The sequence below is a fragment of the Solanum stenotomum genome, chromosome 10 (assembly GCF_019186545.1).
Source record: "Solanum stenotomum isolate F172 chromosome 10, ASM1918654v1, whole genome shotgun sequence".
Lineage (NCBI taxonomy): Eukaryota > Viridiplantae > Streptophyta > Magnoliopsida > Solanales > Solanaceae > Solanum > Solanum stenotomum.
Window position 1 is genome coordinate 45,861,462 of NC_064291.1, and position 19,539 is coordinate 45,881,000.

The 19,539-nt window shown below is 30.5% G+C and overlaps 1 protein-coding gene and 1 pseudogene across 1 annotated transcript in view; one reads left to right on the forward strand and one right to left on the reverse strand.

The window, feature by feature from the left end:
* LOC125878509 (mitochondrial import inner membrane translocase subunit PAM16 like 2-like) overlaps positions 1-19,539 on the forward strand; it is an 80,887-nt gene that overhangs the window by 40,844 nt on the left and 20,504 nt on the right. The gene's annotated exons all lie outside the window — the stretch shown is intronic.
* Positions 7,217-11,010, reverse strand: LOC125843053 (external alternative NAD(P)H-ubiquinone oxidoreductase B1, mitochondrial-like; annotated as a pseudogene).

The following is a 19,539-nucleotide window of genomic DNA, read 5'->3' on the forward strand; positions in this document are numbered from 1 at the left end:
TATATTGATACCAATACAGTATATGATATGATTTAGTATCAGCTAAGCGAAAATTATAATCAACCTTAATGATGTTAATACAGTATATGATACTGATTTAGTATCAGTTAAGCGAAAATTATAATCAGCCTTAATGAATGGGGGGTATGGGCTGTAATTATTTATGAGAGAATGAGTATTTCATGAATTACTTTGGGTTTGGGTATGAACTTGTAATTGTTTTGGATTTTATAGCCCAATTATGTAGTTTTTCCTTAATTAAATTCATATTTATTGGATTTAAATATTTGACTCAATTATATTAATCCATAATATTTATTTGGACTAATATATTTATGAATTTAATATAATCTGAATCATTTTATAAATTTATATTGAATAATATTTAAATAATTACAAATGCCTCTGCTTCAAGTCTTGTTGGAATGTTTAATCTTTTGAAGACTAGACTTGAAGTATTAACTTAATATTATAATATAATATTAATATCATATGCTTCCAAAACAATATGCACCATAGGCACATGTACTGTTCCAAAGTAATTGGGATTCACGTGTGGCGGCAATTTGGATATCGAATCACAATATTTTCCCTTAGACTTGACCAATTAGGATATGGATGTACTCCTAGAGTTTAACTCCTTAAGGTTGTTCTAAACTATTTTTTGAAGTTAACTTTAAATTATGTCACGCAACTGATTTCAGATTTTTGTTACCTCACAAAATATTATATATCTCAATGCCAGAACATTGTCACCAAAAAGGGTTGTTATAGCTTGAAACTATACTTCAAAGGCTTCATTATCACCAAGAACATATTGTCACAAGTCTAACCTAGTTAGCTTAGCATGACTTGCAAGTCTTAAACGTCTTGACATGTAACAATTTTTTCTTAAGGCGTAAAGAGGATGGATACGCATCCCCGCCCTAAGAAAGGTAATTTTATGGTATTCTTAAGGCGTAAATGGATACGCATCCCCGCCCTAAGAAAGGCAATTTTATGGTATTCTTAAGGCGTAAAGAGGATGGATACGCATCCATGCCCTAAGAAAGGTAATTGTATGGTATTCTTAAGGCGAAAGAAGGATGGATATGCATCCCGTCCTAAGAAAGGTAATCTAGAGGTATTCTTAAAGCGAAAAGAGGATGGAAACGCATCCCCGCCCTAAGAAAGGTAACTTTATGGTATTCTTATGTGAAAAGAGGATGGATACACATCCCCGCCCTAAGAAAGGTAACTTTATGGTATTCTTAAGTAGAAAAGAGGATGGAAACACATCCTCGCCCTAAGAAAGGAAACTTTATGGCATTCTTAAGGCGAAAAGAGGACGCATATGCATCTCCGCCCTAAGAAAGGTAATTTTATGGTATTCTTAAGGCGAAAAGAGGATGGATACACATCCCCGCCCTAAGAAAGGTAACTTTATGGTATTCTTAAGGTGAAAAGAGGATGGATACGCATCTCCGCCCTAAGAAAGGTAACTTTATGGTATTCTTAAGGCGAAAAACGGATGGATACGCATCCCCGCCCTAATAAAGGTAATCTAGAGGTATTCTTAAGGAGAAAAGAGGATGGATACGCATCCCCGCCCTATGAAAGGTAATCTTATGGTATTCTTAAGGCGAAAAGAGGATGGATACGCGTCCCCGCCCTAAGAAAGGTAGCTTTATGGTATCCTTGAGGTGTATAGACGATGGATACGTATCTCCATCTTAAGGAAGGTAATTTAGAGGTCAAGATTTGAAGACTTCAACTTTCAGACTTGAATAATTTGAACAATCTTGATTGATTTGAAGACTTCAAGTTTCAAACTTGATTGATTTGAGACTTCATCTTGCAGACTTGAAGAATTTGAAAACCCAACTTGAAAATTTAATTGATTTGAGACTTTAACTTACGGAATAGAAGAATTCGAAAGTTTCAACTTGCAAGCTTGAAGAATTGGAAGACTTCAACTTGCAGACTTAAAGAATTTGAAGACCTCAACTTGCAGACTTAAAGAATTTGAAGACTTCAACTTGCAAACTTGATTGATTTAAAGACCTCAACTTCTAGAATTGGAGATTTTTTTTTAATTTTGAAGACTTCAAGTTTCAAAACAACTTGTATTCATAAGGGTTTGCCCCTATCATGTCACTACCATTTGGTGCAAGTCCAAAGTTTGATGAAAGATTATTCATAGCTTTAACTTTCATGTGACAGATCAAGTGGGAACATGTGGTTTCTTGACACTCATGCAGCTGAACTTAGAATATAATTTTAAGCGTCTACTTACCTCAGTGAAGAGGATCAAGTCACAACGTAGTTCTGGGGGAGTGAGTGATTTTTTTTTGTGTCATACACAGTTTATACTCTTGTCGGCCAGGAGTGACATGCAGTTTAGGCTTGTATCTTAAGGAGATCTTACTTCAAGGGTAGTACCTCTTCAGGAAATTTGCATTAATAGGACCGATCTTTACGCCATCAACATCAACAAGCTTGTAAGCACCATTTGAATATGCTTCTTGTACGACATATGGTCCATCCCACTTTGAGGTAAATTTCCCCAGACTTATGTGATGTAATGATGGGTCTTCTTACTACAAGGACTTGGTTTCCAACTTGGAAGAACCTCAAGCAAACTTTCTTGTTAAAAGAACGGGATAGACGAGTTTGATAACATTCAAGATTTTCTTGAGCATCTAGCCTTTTTTCATCAAGTGCTTCTAACTCTGTAGGACGTAATAGAGCATTTTCTTCTTCGTGAGCCCTTTTTGAATAGCACGTCTTAAGGAAAGTATTTGACGCTCAAATAGCAGGACTGCTTCAACACCAAAAGCAAGTGAATATGGTGTTGCTTGAGTTGGTGTGCGGTATGTTGTCATGTATGCCCACAAAGCTTTTTCCACTCTTTCAATCTTGTTTGGACTTGGAGTCAACTTTCTTGAGCAGGTTGCATAGAGTCTTATTGAATGCTTCAGCGAGACCATTGGCGGCAACATGATACATAAAAGATTGACATTGCTTGAAGCCAAAGAGATCAAAATTCTTAGTCATTAACTTGTTATCAAATGGCTTGCCATTGTCCGTTATTATGTAGCGAGGAATGCCAAAGCGATAGATGATATATACTCTAATGAAATTTTCAACATTCTCTTTCTTCACTTCATTAAGAGCGACAGTTTTGGCCCATTTTGCGAAGTAATCTGGTGGCGTCCAAAATGTACAAGTGTCCACTAGAAGATTTTGGTAGTGGTCCAACAACATCTAATCCCCAAGCATCAAACAGCCAGGATGTGATAGTTGGGTGCAATACTTCAGGCGGAAGATGTATGAAATTTGCATGAAATCGACAAGCATCGCACCTTCGAGCATAATCTAAGTAATACTTCACCATGGTTGGCCAATAATACCGCATTCTTTTTATATGAAAAGGGAGCTTTGGTCCAAATTGATGTGATCCACATACTCCTAAGTGTGATTCTTGTAGAGCTTGGATTGATTCTTCCTCTCCCAAACATCATAAGAGTACTCACTCAAATGATTTTCTATATAATGTGTCCTTGTAGTAAAAGAAGTGAGGTGCGCGACGACGAATGTCAGTCCTTCTCCTTGGATTTTCTGGAAGTATCCCATATCACATATAGTCAATAATGGGTTGTCTTCAATTTTCCTTCGTGGCCTCAGAAACAGCGACGAAATACTCAAGCTCATTTTATGTATATCAGTCCTCATTTGGTGGTGGTAGTATCCATTTTTGGCAAACAGTGACTTGTGTCTGATCAAGAAGGGTTAGCGTTGAAACTAGGGTAGCCAAGGCATCAACTTTCTTATTTTCCGTTGTAGGCACATGTTGGAGGGTTACATCTCCAAGACATCACATCAACTTTTGACCATAATCATGATAAAGGCGCAATTCAGACTTCTTCACCTCATCTTTTCGTACTAGTTTCCAAGCGATGTACCTACGTTTTCTAGTTGATTCCAACACTCTAAGGTACATCTAAACATCATGAAATCATCCATAAACATGAGATCATGAACCTTGAATCCATAATCCAATTCAAGGAAAGTTAAGATCAAAGTCAAAGAAGTTAAGAGTCAAGTCTAGAAGTTAAGAAGCAAGTCAAAGCAAAGTTTCTTAGAGTTTTCAAGAGTCTTTATTAAATGTTTAAACTTCATTTTAAGGCTCAAGTTTCAAGTAAAGTAAAGAGTAAAGAGTTGAGTTCATTTTTCAAAAGTTATTAGGGAACTAAGTATTCCCAAAGAAGTTTATAAATGTTTTCACATTTGAGCAAGAAAGGAACTATGATTTTCAAAAGAGCCTTTGGGCTAGTTTTCAGTAAAGGGAACATCGATTCCAAGAGATCCTTTGGGCTAAACATTGAGCAATTATCTCAAACTAAAGAAAGAGGTGTTTAAAACACATATGAGCTAAAGTATATTTTGGGAGTAGTATTGAGCACCGAATTGGGGACGCGAGTTCATATTAACTCAAATCTCCATAAGAACCATGTAGCCATCATGTGTATTAATAGGTCATACTTTTTAGATGATCACATAAATTAAGCTAGTGGATCCACTAAGTTAAGTAAGGTCCTATATCACGGCAAGGTATATGATGGTCCTTGGGCAACGTGAGGTAAAACGTTATATCATCACTAGGGCTCATAGTGGTGGTTGTCGGTTAAAGAATCTCCCACTAAAGTTATATTACTTTTATATATAAGTAAAGTTGAGTTTGTTATTGCTTTATCTTTAACGAACTAAGTTGTTTACACTATTTTATAAGCTTTATATATATTGTATGTGTCTTATTACTTTATATTGAGTTCAGTTATTCATGAGTTGAACAGAGCCAAGGTAAGTGTTCCTTTGTACTCCTTTCAAGCTTAAGTTGTTGTTTAGCATTCCAACTCGCATACTCGTACATTCAATGTACTGATGCCAGTTGGCCTGCATCTTATTATGATACAGACACTAGTAACCAGGATCAGCATCCAGCGCGTCGTTGATCTAGTCGAACACTCCAGAGTCAGTGGTGAGCCTCCTTGCATTCCGGAGGACTCTTTTATTCACCTTCCTAGTTTTTTCTTTATTAGGATGTTGTGGGGTTTGTCCAACATCCATCTTAATATTATAGAGGCTTCATAGACAGTCATACAGTAGTTGAGTTTCTCATCTATGTATTTACAGATATTCTATTTTGAGACATAAGTTGCCATTTTGGCCAGATTTTATCATTTAAGTTGTTTTATGAACTTATATTGTGTTGAGTTAAGTCTTCCACTGAGTTAAGTAGCCAGGCCAAGAGTTCGTTTGGGGCCAGCAATGGTATCCGAGTGTCAGTCCCGCACAAGATATATGCTCGGGACGTGACAATAAAGTTATAATTTAAAATTACTCAAATTTTAAAGGAGATTCTATTTAGGAAAAAAATGATATTTTTACTGCCTCAAAAAAGGAGATTTTCACAATAAAATTTTTCATGTTCCTATAGTTCGTAACTTATTTTTTATTTGGTAACTAGAGAATTTGATCCTTCAACACAATGGATGGTATGCTAAATGGAATGCCCTTCATTCAGAATTTTAGTTCTTATATACACGTAGTTGAAATTTATCATTTCGACTCTAATGTAAGCTTAACAAATCAGACAACAAATTCTATACTAGCATAAAAAATATTAAGTAATTTTTTTTATTTGCCTAATCATCTGAATAAGCAAAATCACTCAATATTCATAAGGGTAATACGTACATCATCATTTTACTATGAAATAATCAACATGATGAATAAATTAACTCAAACATCATTGTTATAAATAAAAATAAGGGAAAAAGTTTTGATATATCTCTTAACTTTGTCAATTAGAGCTGATATGTCTCTCGTTACAAAAGTAGCTCATATATGCCCCCACCGTTGCAAAATTGGCACACATATACCCCTCACCGTTACAAAAGTATACTCCTACTGTTACAAAACTGATAAAATTAATTTAAATTAATTTCTTTTATTTTTAATATTTTAAAAAAATATATGTATTTGATTTTTTTCACACATAAATTATTTTTTGACTTCTTTGATTATTATTATTTGAGTTTCTTATTCTTATTTCAATTTTTCTTTCATTATTTAGTGTAAAATAAGAGAAATAAAAAGAAAGAAGTATGAATGAAAAAAAAAAGAGAGTGAAAAAAAATAAAACTATTTTTCTGCCACTGTGATTAATTTAATATTTATATTTGTAAAAAAAATTAGGATATCTATAATAAAGATTATAAGAAAATAAGTGAAGAATAAATTTGACCATCAAAATAATAAATTCAAATTAGCCGTTGAATTAAAAAAGTAAAAATTAAACATGTGAGGAGGATAAAATATATTCCTCTTTGATTATTTTTTTGATAAAAAAATTAATAAAATTTAATTAAAATTATTATTTTTCAGTTCCGTTAGAGGAAAAAAGTATATGTGAGTCATTTATATGACAATAGGGATATATATGAATCACTTTCAGAACGAGGAATATATATATATGATCAAATTAATTATAGAAATATATATGATCAAATTAATTATTCCTAGAGCAAAAAAATTAGCCGAAGAAGCAATTACAGAAGTGAAAGATAAATATAAGAGATGTGAACGGCGTCGTTAGAGGAATCATTGAGAATTTTTATGTATTTCAGCTGCATTTGGGGTCCTAACTAAAGTAACTACTCCTTTTGTACCACGTCATCTTACAGATTTCGAGATTCAAATAAATCATTTTATTCTTTTGAGGTCTTTTAAAGATATATATTTGTGAGCTATAGTACTTTTTACCTAGTACTTAAATATGTAAATTTTATTTCAAAAAGCTTAAAGACTTCATGCATGAATTCACGATTAAAATTAAACTGTTTGACTTTCATTCCATTGGTGATTCAGGGTTGGAGGTGATGGGTGGAGCCGTAAAAGTACTTTCAGCTTTAGTCAGAAGTTTCAGTTCAAGTCACTTCTCTTTGGTAGAGACTAGAGACTAGAGACTAGAGAGGCTTAAGCACTCTATATGAGTTAAAATTAGAATTTGACATTTGGGCGTATCAAAAGGTGACATGTGGCAATTGGAATTTAATTGAATCCAACTGGAACAACACTGGCACAAAGATTGCTTTCTACCACGCAAATCCAAATTAATTAAGTCAATAAATTTCAAACACCAGATGCTTGAATCTAAAAAGAAGACATAACTTACAATCTAATTAACAATCTTAGTCACTTGCTAAAGAACAAGTTTATACATTCAAATTTGCAAGATTCAAAGTGTATTTCTCCAGAAACTGATCATGGGAAATAGATACAGATACAATGGCATGTGACATGTACATTCTTAAAAAACATAAATTGATGTCCGGCTTCAACTGCTGTAACCGGATACAAGCATATAAACATAGCAAGCCAGGCATAAACAGTGAAGAACACGCACTGCCTTCTATGTTGAGTTGAACTCATCAAACCCGGCTTGAATCTATTCCGAAAATGTATCTTCTTACCCAATCACCAACCACTAAGTACCTCATGCGCCAGCTAACTTGCTTGCTGAAATGCAAATAATAGTATCAGAAATAGACTCTTCGAATACAGAAGGAAGAAACGATACACTCCCTCCATTTCATTTCATGTCTTGGTTTGACTGGCTAACCAAGTTTAAGAATATAAAGAAGACTTTTAAATCTTATCGTCTTAAACTAAAGTTGTGTAACATACCAAAAGATACCCTTTAAATCGTGTAGTTTTAAACATGTCATTCTGAGTGTAAGTATGGGTAATATGCCAATGTTGAAATTAAAAACTTAATAATTAGAAAGATGGATTCTTTTTTTTTTTAATCTGACTAAAAAGGAAAGTAAGACACATATATTAATATCATAAGCAAGTCCTATGAAAGCTGTCAAGTATTACCTTGCGTACAATGAGTACCATAGCCACTGTGTGCTGTGGCCCATAGAAACCCAGTCTCCGGGAAGTTCTGCTGCTGCTTGATCTCCACCAAAAGGGGCGAATTGCCCTAAATGACGATACCTGAAATAGCACAACGAAATTTATTGTGAATGAGTGTATCTATTTACCGATAGGAAAAGGAGGCTAGAAGCCAAGATCATAGAGTCAATAAACAACACGAGGAGCTAAACAACATCGAAGAAGTTGCTGATAAGTGTAAATTCGATGGTTCTCTAAACAAAACACACTGCAGAAAAGAAGGCTGAAATGATAAAGGACCAGTGACCACATTTCTGATCTTTTTGTCAAAGTCGCAAATGTTTTTAATAAAAGTGTTTAAACTTATGGTAAAAACACACCAAAACTATCCCTTTTTCGCGAATTTTGTAACTCAACTATCCAATGGTCGTTCCTCTATCATCATATATAAAGCGGATCAGGCCAACTATCAGTTCCCTTTTCCTACCTAAACTATCACAATCTACTCACTTAGGTATGTTTTAATACATAGATAGTGGAACAGTTGGTCGGAAAAGAGAACATATCATAGTTGGGGTATGAAACTTGCGAAAAAGTGATAGTTCAATGTGTTTTTGATCATTATCTCCAAAAGTTTTTGTTGTATGGAAGAACAATTTTCTCGAGAATGAAAGTCTGGTCATACTTCAGCAGTCAGTTATCCCAGTATGCTTACATGCAACAAGGAAAATAAGAAAAAGAAAGTTCCAAAAAAGGTGAGCTATGTATACTTGAAGGGAAGAAATTTATGACGTCCAGAGCTTTTAAAATGGCGAGGTCCTTCAGGATTACTTTTGCATTGATCCCAGCGGTTTGAGCATCTAGCAAGATATGTACCTTGTTGAGCAGCAACCTAAAGCATGTGAAAAGATAAGAAATCGAACTAAAGCAGATACTGAGTGAAACGCTATGTTGCTAGGATTCTTCAAGCATATCCTCGAAAAGTAGTGCATTTTTTTTATAAAACCAACAAGGGAGTGGTAATAATTTTGGAGAGTCCGAGCAACATCGGTGAAAAGAGAAACAGGGATAAAATACGAACAACGGAAGAAGTACCTGAGCAGTGGCAGGTAAACTTTTCATCTGAGAATCTAATGAGAAAGGGCCAACTTAAAACCTTCAATATCTACCTCCTCTCTTTCATTTCCCTCTGAATCCCTGAATAAGTCTTTCGCCTCTAACAAATGTTTGTTCTTCAGATATAAGGCCACTTGAGGATAACAGATAATTATGTCTTCCAAAACATCTCGGAATTCCTCAACGCTTAACATTCCAGATAAAGTTTCACAGAAATGAAATTTTAGGGGAAGATAATAAAGCCAATATAAATAGTATCTTGAAAAATATAATTGTGGAGAATATAAGAAGTATGATCATCCTCATGCAGCATAAATTTCATTCTTCTGTAGTTTCTTTTCCATTCATCTTAATAATATTGTTAAGATGCCAAATATTCTAATCGTGGTCAAAAAGTTTGAAGTGATTATCTGCAAGGACAGTAACTATTGGCCTCTTTATATAAAATCAACTTCATCGAATATTTGGTCCATTTCTTACATTATAAGGCATGGGCACTAAAAAATTATTGTACGTCGAGTAACATCAAGAGTATTGCTTTGACATGACACAACAAACTAGCATTATTATCCTTATGGACCATAAATCATGGACTACAAACTATCAATATCTGGAAAAAAATTTACCACAGATAAAGAATTGAATGTACTACAGATCAAAAATTGATTAAAAATTTGAGTTACAGTTATTTGAACTAAGGATTCTTTACCATTACTTTACGTTGATCTACAGATGCACAATCATCTAGTGCGTACACGTTACTACAACCCTTCACTCGCAACCATTCATTCAGTTGCTAGAATACGTCTTTTTTCCTGCAAAGGGGAAATGAAAAAAGTTAAATGGTGATTAATTAATGAAACTCAAAAGAGTAACTTTTTAAGTATGCATTTAGTGCAGAAACCTCCATGAAACACTAAGAGAAAAAGAATGAAAGATACCTGCCAACTTGCTCCATGAAATCCTTCACAAATGGGCGGCTACCAACTCCAGTTGACCATACAACCATCCCGTAGGGTACTTCAACGTGTTTTCCTGTAGATTTTATTTCATGTTGATGAAATGATCAGAGACACTAATGACATGGCAACCTGTTGAAACTTCAATTCCATCTCTTTGAAATTTCTGTTCAGCACATGAGCTTATTCTTTCATCAAATCTGCAGAGACACAAATTTGCAATTTCTGGGTTGTTAATTAAAAATGCTTCTTAAATTGTCTCTTAACTGAGTGGAAATTACAACAACGCCTTAGTCCCAACCAAGTTGTGGTCAGTTATGTGAATCTTACTTCTTCATTTAAACTCATTCTAGCTCGAGAACAAGAATATACTTTATTAGGAAGTGTATGCGAAGTATAACAAATGAATGCCCACAAGAAGCACATTGTATGAATTGAACTCTTTTCACACCTCTATCTTCCTTACTCTCAAATCTTTCAGCACAACATTGACATCAAATAGGCTGTAGCATGCATTAAAAGTACAGTGGTAAAGTGAATCTAGGAACAGTGCATCTTACGTGTTCAGGATATGATCTCCGGACTGGATAACCGTTATCTTCACAAAATCCTTAACTGAAGGGTATATTTTTACCAAATCCTCATAAACATAGTCATGTAGCTCAGCAGCAAATTCTACTCCAGTTGGACCCCAGCCAACTATAACAAAATGGAGGTTGGTCCTTCGCTCTAAATCACTTAGGCCAGGAATGACAGATTTTTCAAAACAATCTATTACTGTCTTCCGTATCCTTTGAGCATCTTCAACTTCCTGTACGAGACGTTTAGCACCTTGAGAAAAAATATGAGATGTCACAATCCAATCAGGTTCAATAATGCATATAGACACCTCCCTTGCAGGGGTAAAAAAAAGTCATTCGAGCTCTTAAGAAATATCGCCAGGTGAGTGTCGGATCCTCCAAAAGTAGTGTACTGTTGGAGGATCCGACATTGTCCGGCAATATTTAAAGAGAGTCCAAGCAACATAGATAAGAAATGTCATAAAGGCATTATGGAAGAGAATCCTAACTTCAGAAAGTGGCAATGTTCCATAACACCTGGTGTGATAAAAGTATTTACTTGAGCTCCTACTGCGACAACCAAATAGAAATCATTCCATCCTGCCAAATTATCATTGATACCAGAACGGCAAGACACTGTGCGGTTTTCTGGAGAAATCATTATGTCCTGCCAAATTTTTCACTCTCTACATTCGATTCCGCATATACCAATAGACCTTCAGTACTGTAACAGCCAGAAGAAAAGTATAAGTAGCAAAAAATCCTCTGCCAAATATGGATGAAAAAGATCAGTCTTTAACGGAACAACAACATTTCATTCATTAAAAATCAATCCTTCAAGTGAGTCATTATAGTTTAGTAGGTCTGTTTATAAATGCATTTGCTCCTGTTGTGAAATCTATAAATGTAATTCATTGGATACAACTTAAGAGGCATATGTCTGGGACTATAAGAAACACAGACTACGAAATAAGAAATCCATAACAACCTAGTAATCAGAGAGAGAAGTTTCCAGAGCCAAACCAGTGCAAGTCTAACTTATTAAAAGAAATTGTTATCCGCCATATTTTGTCAAGCTCAGCTCATTAAAAACTCTATTCCCACTTTTAAATCCATACTACACAATTTTACCTTTGTAGAGCATCCGATTTACTCGAGTTATACTCCACAAGAATTAAAAAAAATGCCCACTAAGTGTTTACATTGTTATATACAAATTCACATTATTCAAACCAGCATGTGGAGTCATAACAACAAAGGTCACCTAAAAAGATGTGACACTTGGACCTAACTCAATATCGAAAGTTAACTCACAAGGAGGATTGCCCAAGTCCATATAAGCAAAACATTAGTCCATTTCCTAAAAACTCTAACTCACTCTAACACTTTCATTTAGCTTCTCTGGATCTAAGAGTAAATGAAAATATGTTCAAGTGTCAAAACAAATTCAGAGATTCTCCTTTCAGTACAAAATCAAGAACCCAAAAGGAAGAGATGAAGAAAAATGGCTACCAAGAGCTTAGCTAAAATATGTGAAACCCCTCATCTTCTTTTTGTTCAAAGATTGAAACTTCATCAATATTTCTGCCAAATATTGATTTAAGCTAACTAGCTAGGAATAAAATGAGTAATGAAACAAAGGAGTTTAAAGTGAATAAGCTATTAGGAGTTGTTTGGTTCAAAATCAGAGTCATATTACACAAATAACAAACAGGTTAGTGAAAAATCATCAAGAAACAAATAAAAAATGAAGTCACTAAAAATTTAACAAAAATGAAGGGATCAAAAGAATAACCTTACAGAACAGAGAACCAAAAGTTTAGAATAAGAAGAATGGCTATGAAGAACTTTGCTTAAATATGTGAAACCCCTCATCTTCTTTCTTTTTCCTCTTAACAAAAATTGTTCAAAGATCGAATCTTTTCTCAGTATGTCTGTCAAAATCTTGATTTAAGCTATGGATAAAATGAGTAATTATGAGACAGGTGGAAAAAAAAAAGGAATTCTAGTACAATAGTGTCATATATGGGTCCAAAGTCCAAACTATGGGATTTGAGAATTGGTTTTTATTAGTTAATCTTTTTTCATAGTCTTGTATTTTTAATTAGATGTTCCCAAATTGATGGTTTATCTAAGGTTTATACATGTGACACATCCTACAACTGTTAATTTAATATTCCTTTCGTTCACTCACAAGCAACCTTCTCACATATTGATTTTGCTTAGTATAATTTATAATAGGGAAAAGGGCAATGACTTTGTGTGAGGAATTATTTTATTGATTATTTTATTTATATTATATTCTGATTTGTGGAATTCATGTTTTATTTTTTGTATTTATATTTCTTGTCTTTTTAATTTCTATTTTTAGGACTCATTTAAACATAAAATTTAATTTTTTTACTTAATTTAAAAATTGATTTTTGACCATGAAAATTTGAAACAAATCTTTTCTTTTTTAAGGTATATTTTAAATTTGAAAAACATGTTGGTATAATGTGTTTTTAACTTACCGAGGACATGACCTTAAATAAGAGGTTACCAAGGTCGCATACCAGGGTAGAAGGTTATTGTTAGGAAATGGTTGTTTTACTTTTTGATGGTTTTGGCTTGTGGTGTTTGTCGTTGTACTAACTGTATTATTCTTGCTTAGAATATCTATCATCTTTGTTGTTTAATGTATTTCGACTATCACACTATTTTATTGTTCTTGTTCTAGTTCTCTCTCAAGTTCAAAAAAAAAAAAATAGAGTCTCAAGAGAAATCTTTGGGGCCTAAAGGTAGGGAACTCCAAACATTTTGTGTTGTTTTCTTTGTTAGTTCCTATGTTTTCTACACTATTTTCTTCTTCTTTGTACTTGACTGCTCTGGAGTTGAAGGGTTTTCAGGAACAATCTCTTAACATCCACATGGTAGTGTACTGTCTGCATACACTCAATCCTTCATAATCATCACTTGCAAAATTATACAAAATATATTATTGTTGTGATCATCCAAATGATATCTATAAATAAATTTTCTTTATATGTGAGATTTAAAAAATTTAAAATAGGATATATCACATGTAAAAAATTAACTTAATTTGTATATAAATTATTTACACCAACAATATAAGTTGTCCAATAAAAGGTGGAGAAGTTGAAAATTAACGAAATTGATACTCATACAAAGGGGGTGAGATAGCATTTGTTTGGTTAAACTTTCATAATATATTTATTTTGAAAAATATCTTTTGTCACAAATAATTCTTGAAAGCGTATTCTTAAAAAATAACATTTATATTTAGCTAATCAATTTGAAAATAACTTTTCTCAATATTAAAGCAATAACTTGTGTTTGATCAATATTTCAAAAAATGTTTGAAAAAGTTATTTCTTTTAGCTTCTGTTACTTTAAAAATGCTTATATCTTTTCTAAAATTTTCACTAAACACTTCTAACCCTCTAAAATACATATTTTTTTAACAATAATATTATGTTTGGTGTAATCGCATAAATTAAAATCTATCTATATATAAAAGGAGAAGAAAAAATGACACATGTCAACACCACAAAATTTTCAGAATTTTGAAGAATTTTAAATACTTAATAAACAGAAATTAAATAAATAAATATAGACACATGTCAATAATTAGAATTAGAATGACACATGTCAACAATTTTAAAATTCAAAAATTAATTTAAAATATTTTAATTATCTATCTTAAATTAACCAAAAAGAAATAAAGGTTACTATTGGAATCAGTTTCCACGAAAACTGTCAACAAATTTGAATTTTAAATTTTTCCTTTTCTGAAATACAATTTTATAATTGAAGTATAATTTAATAATAATAATAATAGCAATATAGTAATAAAAATAATAATAATAATAATGATAATAACAATATAATAATAATAATAATAATAATAATCTTCTATCTATATATAATAGGAGAGAGAAAACGTCACATGCCATCACCACAATTATTCTTAAATTTTAGTTTTAAAACTGATATTTTTAGTTAATTTAAATAAGATATTCGATTTTAAAAACAAAGAACAATATAAAACATTTTTAAAAAAACAGTTTTGAAACTTAACATTTAAATTCAAATTTAAAAACAAATAACAATATAAAACCACTTTTTAAAATTGGAACGTAATGTTTAAATTCAACTTTAAAAATAAATAACAATATAAAACAATTTTTTTTAAATAAAACATACATTTTGCAACTTACCGTTTAAATAACACTAAAGCATATTTAAGCTATATACAAAATTGTAAAGAAATCTAAACTATCTAATTATCTATTTCTTTATTTATTTATTTTTTAAAAAAAATTCAACTACAAATAATTATCCCTAAAATTCCTCACCCACTTACTTAACTTCCTTCCCCAAAAAAACTCAACCGTATTAATTCACTAAATTTAAATACGATAGTCTTTTCTTTAGTTTTTCCAGAAAAAAAAATGCATCTCAATAAAGGAAATTCAAAGCAATAATAATTCTTACCATTCACGGAAAGGTAATTTTTTTTTGCATATTTCCTCTTTTTCTTCTGTTTTATGTAGTTTACATTATCAATAATTGTACTTTATTTTGGAAGATGTCAATTGATGAAGTTAGGATCAAGTCATTTATGTGATGAATATATGTAGTTGAAGAAGGAGAAACACTTTTAAGACTATCTATATTCGATAACTTTGCCAAGCATGTAATAGTTTAATATCTTTTCATCTTATGTTTTGTTTCAAAATCAAACTGTGTTGATGTATTTACAGATAATTTATGATTTTTTGTTTACTGCATATTTCATATTTATAATTTTTTAATCTTATTTTTTTAACATGCAGATAATGATGAAACTATGATGAAATTTTTGAATTGAAAGATCAGAAGTATTTGAATTTGAAGATATTATATTTTCAAAAGAAAAAAAAATTATTAACTTAATTAAAACTAGAAAATCATGTTTATAAAATTCTAAATAAACTCTTACTATTTCACAAATTTATCTTTTCAGATGTTAAAAAATATATTTAACTATATTTATTTTACATATATCGCTCTATATTAATATAAATGAAAGTTGACATATATCTGCTTGCAATTTATTTATTTATCGGATGATGTCGAAAATGTTAATATGACAACGATTTCAACAACGACTACAGTGATAATGACAACGACGTTGATGATATCGATATTACAACAATGAAGATTAAAGTGGACAACAAAAGAAATATTAAGATGACAAAGGAGATCAAGAAGAAGAAAAAGAAGATCAAGAAGGAACATACAATGACTGAAATGATAAAAGAAATACAGCAAAGTAGATCATCATTTTTTATTTTGGATCATTTCAAGATTATACTGGCAATGGTAAAGGAATAAACATTGATAGTTTCATTTCATCACCATAATGTGATGATTTGTATTTATTAGACCATCACTTCATTCTTTCTTTAAATGTCCAGGTAAATATACCAATGTTATGTTTAAAATTCATAAAGTAAAACACAAATATAAGTGATAATTTGTTAATCTTATAATATATAATTTGCATAAATTTTGTTTTCTTTATAATATGTGAAGAGATAAGATTTATTACCCACAAAAATTTTATGTGGGTAATATAGGCTTTCTTATGTGTGTTTTTTTAACGTTGTTTGTTAGTTTGTATTAAATGTGTAAGAATTGTTTCTGAGTTCTAAAAATTACATTAAGTTATGGAGAAACATGCAAATTTTAAAGGATCTAAAGAAAGAGGAATATTTACGAAAAATTACATATTTTTAAAAACAAATTTAAAAAATAAATATATTTCTTTTTAATTTTTTAATCATTAAAATATTTTAATTTGTTATTTCAAATAATAATCAAGAAAAATACAATTTCATGTCATTGTAATAATATTTTCATCAAATATAATTAGGATATAAGAATGAAAATTAACTTAAATTAAAATAAAAGCTAAGTAAAGACTTTCACTAGCTATCCATGAATTATGGATCCCATTAATGTGAAAATTGGGCGTTTTAAATTTTCAAAAACTACGTTATAAATTTGTGTTTAATTTTTTAAAAAATATGTTTTAAATTTTTGTATCAAATTTAGATAGGAGATAAGTTTGAAAATTAATTTAAATGAAAAAAAAATGATAAGTAAAGACTTTCACCAACTACCCACAAATTAGGGAACCCTAATGTGAAAATTGATAGTTTTAAATTTATTTTATATTCTAAAAATATTAGCAATTTAATTATTCTTTTTTTTAAAAAAATAAAATTGTTCCAATTAGTTACGACCATACTTTCATCAAATTTGGCTAGGAGATAATTTTAAAAATTATTTTCAATTAAAATAAAATACGACATAAAGACTTTCACCAACTAGCCATGAATTATGGAATTCTATTAACTGTAAAAGTTGAGTATTTTAATTTATTTTTTAAAATAAAAAACTAACAATTAATTACTAATTTTAAAAATAAAATAATGTAAACAATTTCAAGTTATAATAACCATATTTTCATCAAATTTGTCTAGGAGATAACTGCACACACAATTTGAAATAATATCAACTCAAAATAAGTTATTAATGTTGTTATCTTTTTAATTTTTAGTTAATAAAAACAATGACAAATATAATAAGAAATAAATATAAAATAAAATATTTAAAACATTCAAAATAATAATCAGCCATTTGGATTATTTACAAATATTCAAAAGAAAAAACTATTTTTAAAATTACCTCAACTATTGTTTCTTTTTAAATTATTTAAAATTAAATGTTGTAAAACCTGACAATCTCAGCAATATGTCAGTTTTGCCTCTATAATCGGTTACTTCTTTTAAAAAAACATATTTTTTACTTTCACTTTATATATATATATATATATATGGGGTTGTATTTATTAAGATTAGTTTTACCTTAAATCAATTTTCTATCATATTGTAGCTCAATTTTAATACAGAAAAAAATATTTTGTAAAATCTTTTGATTTTGAATAAAATATATAGAGAAAATGTATCAACATACCATCTAATCTTATGATATCAAATATTTCTTATGGAATGTTAGAATTAATAAATTACTAATATAATTTTTTATTCAAACGATATGAAAAGAATAAAGCACAAACAAATAAAAATATTTGAAGTGTATGATATTTGATCAAAGATAAGATGATAATAAAATTAATAGTATTCCTTACAAAGAATTCAACCTGTTATGTTATAAAACTAAAAGTGTAGCTGATACAATTATAGATATAATATTTTAATACGATAAAATAAATTGTGTACTAATAATATTAATTCAATGTGCTCAAATAAATAAGTTAATAAAATTATTATTATTATAACAAATTAAATATATTATTAAGTGCATAATATATATTTTTAATTATAAAATTATTACATTTTAAATCATCCGCGCAACGCGCGGGCACGTATACTAGTATATATAAAAGTACCTTATTACTAGCTCATAAAGATGAAAAAAATATTTTCAAATACCTCAATTCAAGTAATGTAATTAAATATTTTTACTTAAAAAATAAACGTAATGTAATCAAATATTCTTTAAATAAAAAATAAACAGTTTAGAGTTTAGGCAGCTCCAATTGTCGAATTAACAGACTTGATTTCTCTTGTCAAATAATTTCTTTTGTCACGTCTCAAAGTAAAATTGACTTTTATCAAACCATTTAGCCACAAATGGTATATTTGTATCTCCTTGATGTTGACGTTGATAAATCAAGGGCTGCATATCGATACGATTGGATTTTAAAATTTATCATTATCGATACGATTGGATTTTAAAATTTATCATTATCGATTCAATTATCAGTTAATTCATTAAAATTTGACGAAAAAATATATTTGAAAGTTACTTAAAAACAAAGTGACAAATCAGATAAATCATAGACATAAAATTGACAAATTACATCTAGCTCAAAAGTAAACATTGTCACATTGTAGAATAATCAAGAATTTTTAGATAATCAAAATTAAAAATATGAAACTAAATTCAAAGTCAAGAACTTTAAATATTAATTTACCATAGTTCATTTTCTCATATATATATCTACCTATTTTACTATCCTTAGTAGTGGATCAAGTATATCAATCATGTCTCATTTTTTTGACCAGATATAATACTTAGATAAACTTGATCATTCTAGAAATAATAGATTTTGATATTATCTTGGATATGAATTAGCTTTCTCCGCATAATGCTATTCTTGATAGTTATAATAATTAGCTTTCTCCGCATCATGCTATTTTTGATAGTTATAGTAAGACATTGTGAGAGTTGAATGGACGGATGTTAATTATTCTTATTCCATCATAGTGATCAAATATATCCAAATATCACTAGCAAATTGCATCTGGCCAAGTCTGAATAGAATACGGCCTTCATTATGATCACCATAACCGCAGCCCTAATGTTAAAAGAAACTAACATTGCATTATTTTTATACTTGGTATACTCAATTCATCAGCATTGAACCACAACAAGAAAGTCGATCAATATTTTTGGAAAATCCAAACAACATCCCATACCACCTCAAAATACTTACACATTACTCAGAAATGACAAAAAAGATGTAGTGCAACATGTTGATACAAAAGAAGAAGCTGATGACAACACTCATAACACTATATATATATATATATATATGAGTTTATTAGACCCTAAGGGTGACAATTTCAGCTCATATAAGTGAACTGAAACCATTTTGCCCATATTAAATTAAATGGATCACTCATATTTTCTTTCCTTTTCTTAAATGGGTTAATATGGTCTTCAATCTATTTAAACTCATACAAATATGGACAAAATGGGTTAACATGAGAATCCATATCCAGCCCATATAAGTGAACTAAATAGATTTTTTTTTGTTTTTGGAAAACAAAAAAAATTAGGGATCGGTTGGTGGAAGGTGTGGGGGTGGGTGGGTGCGCGGG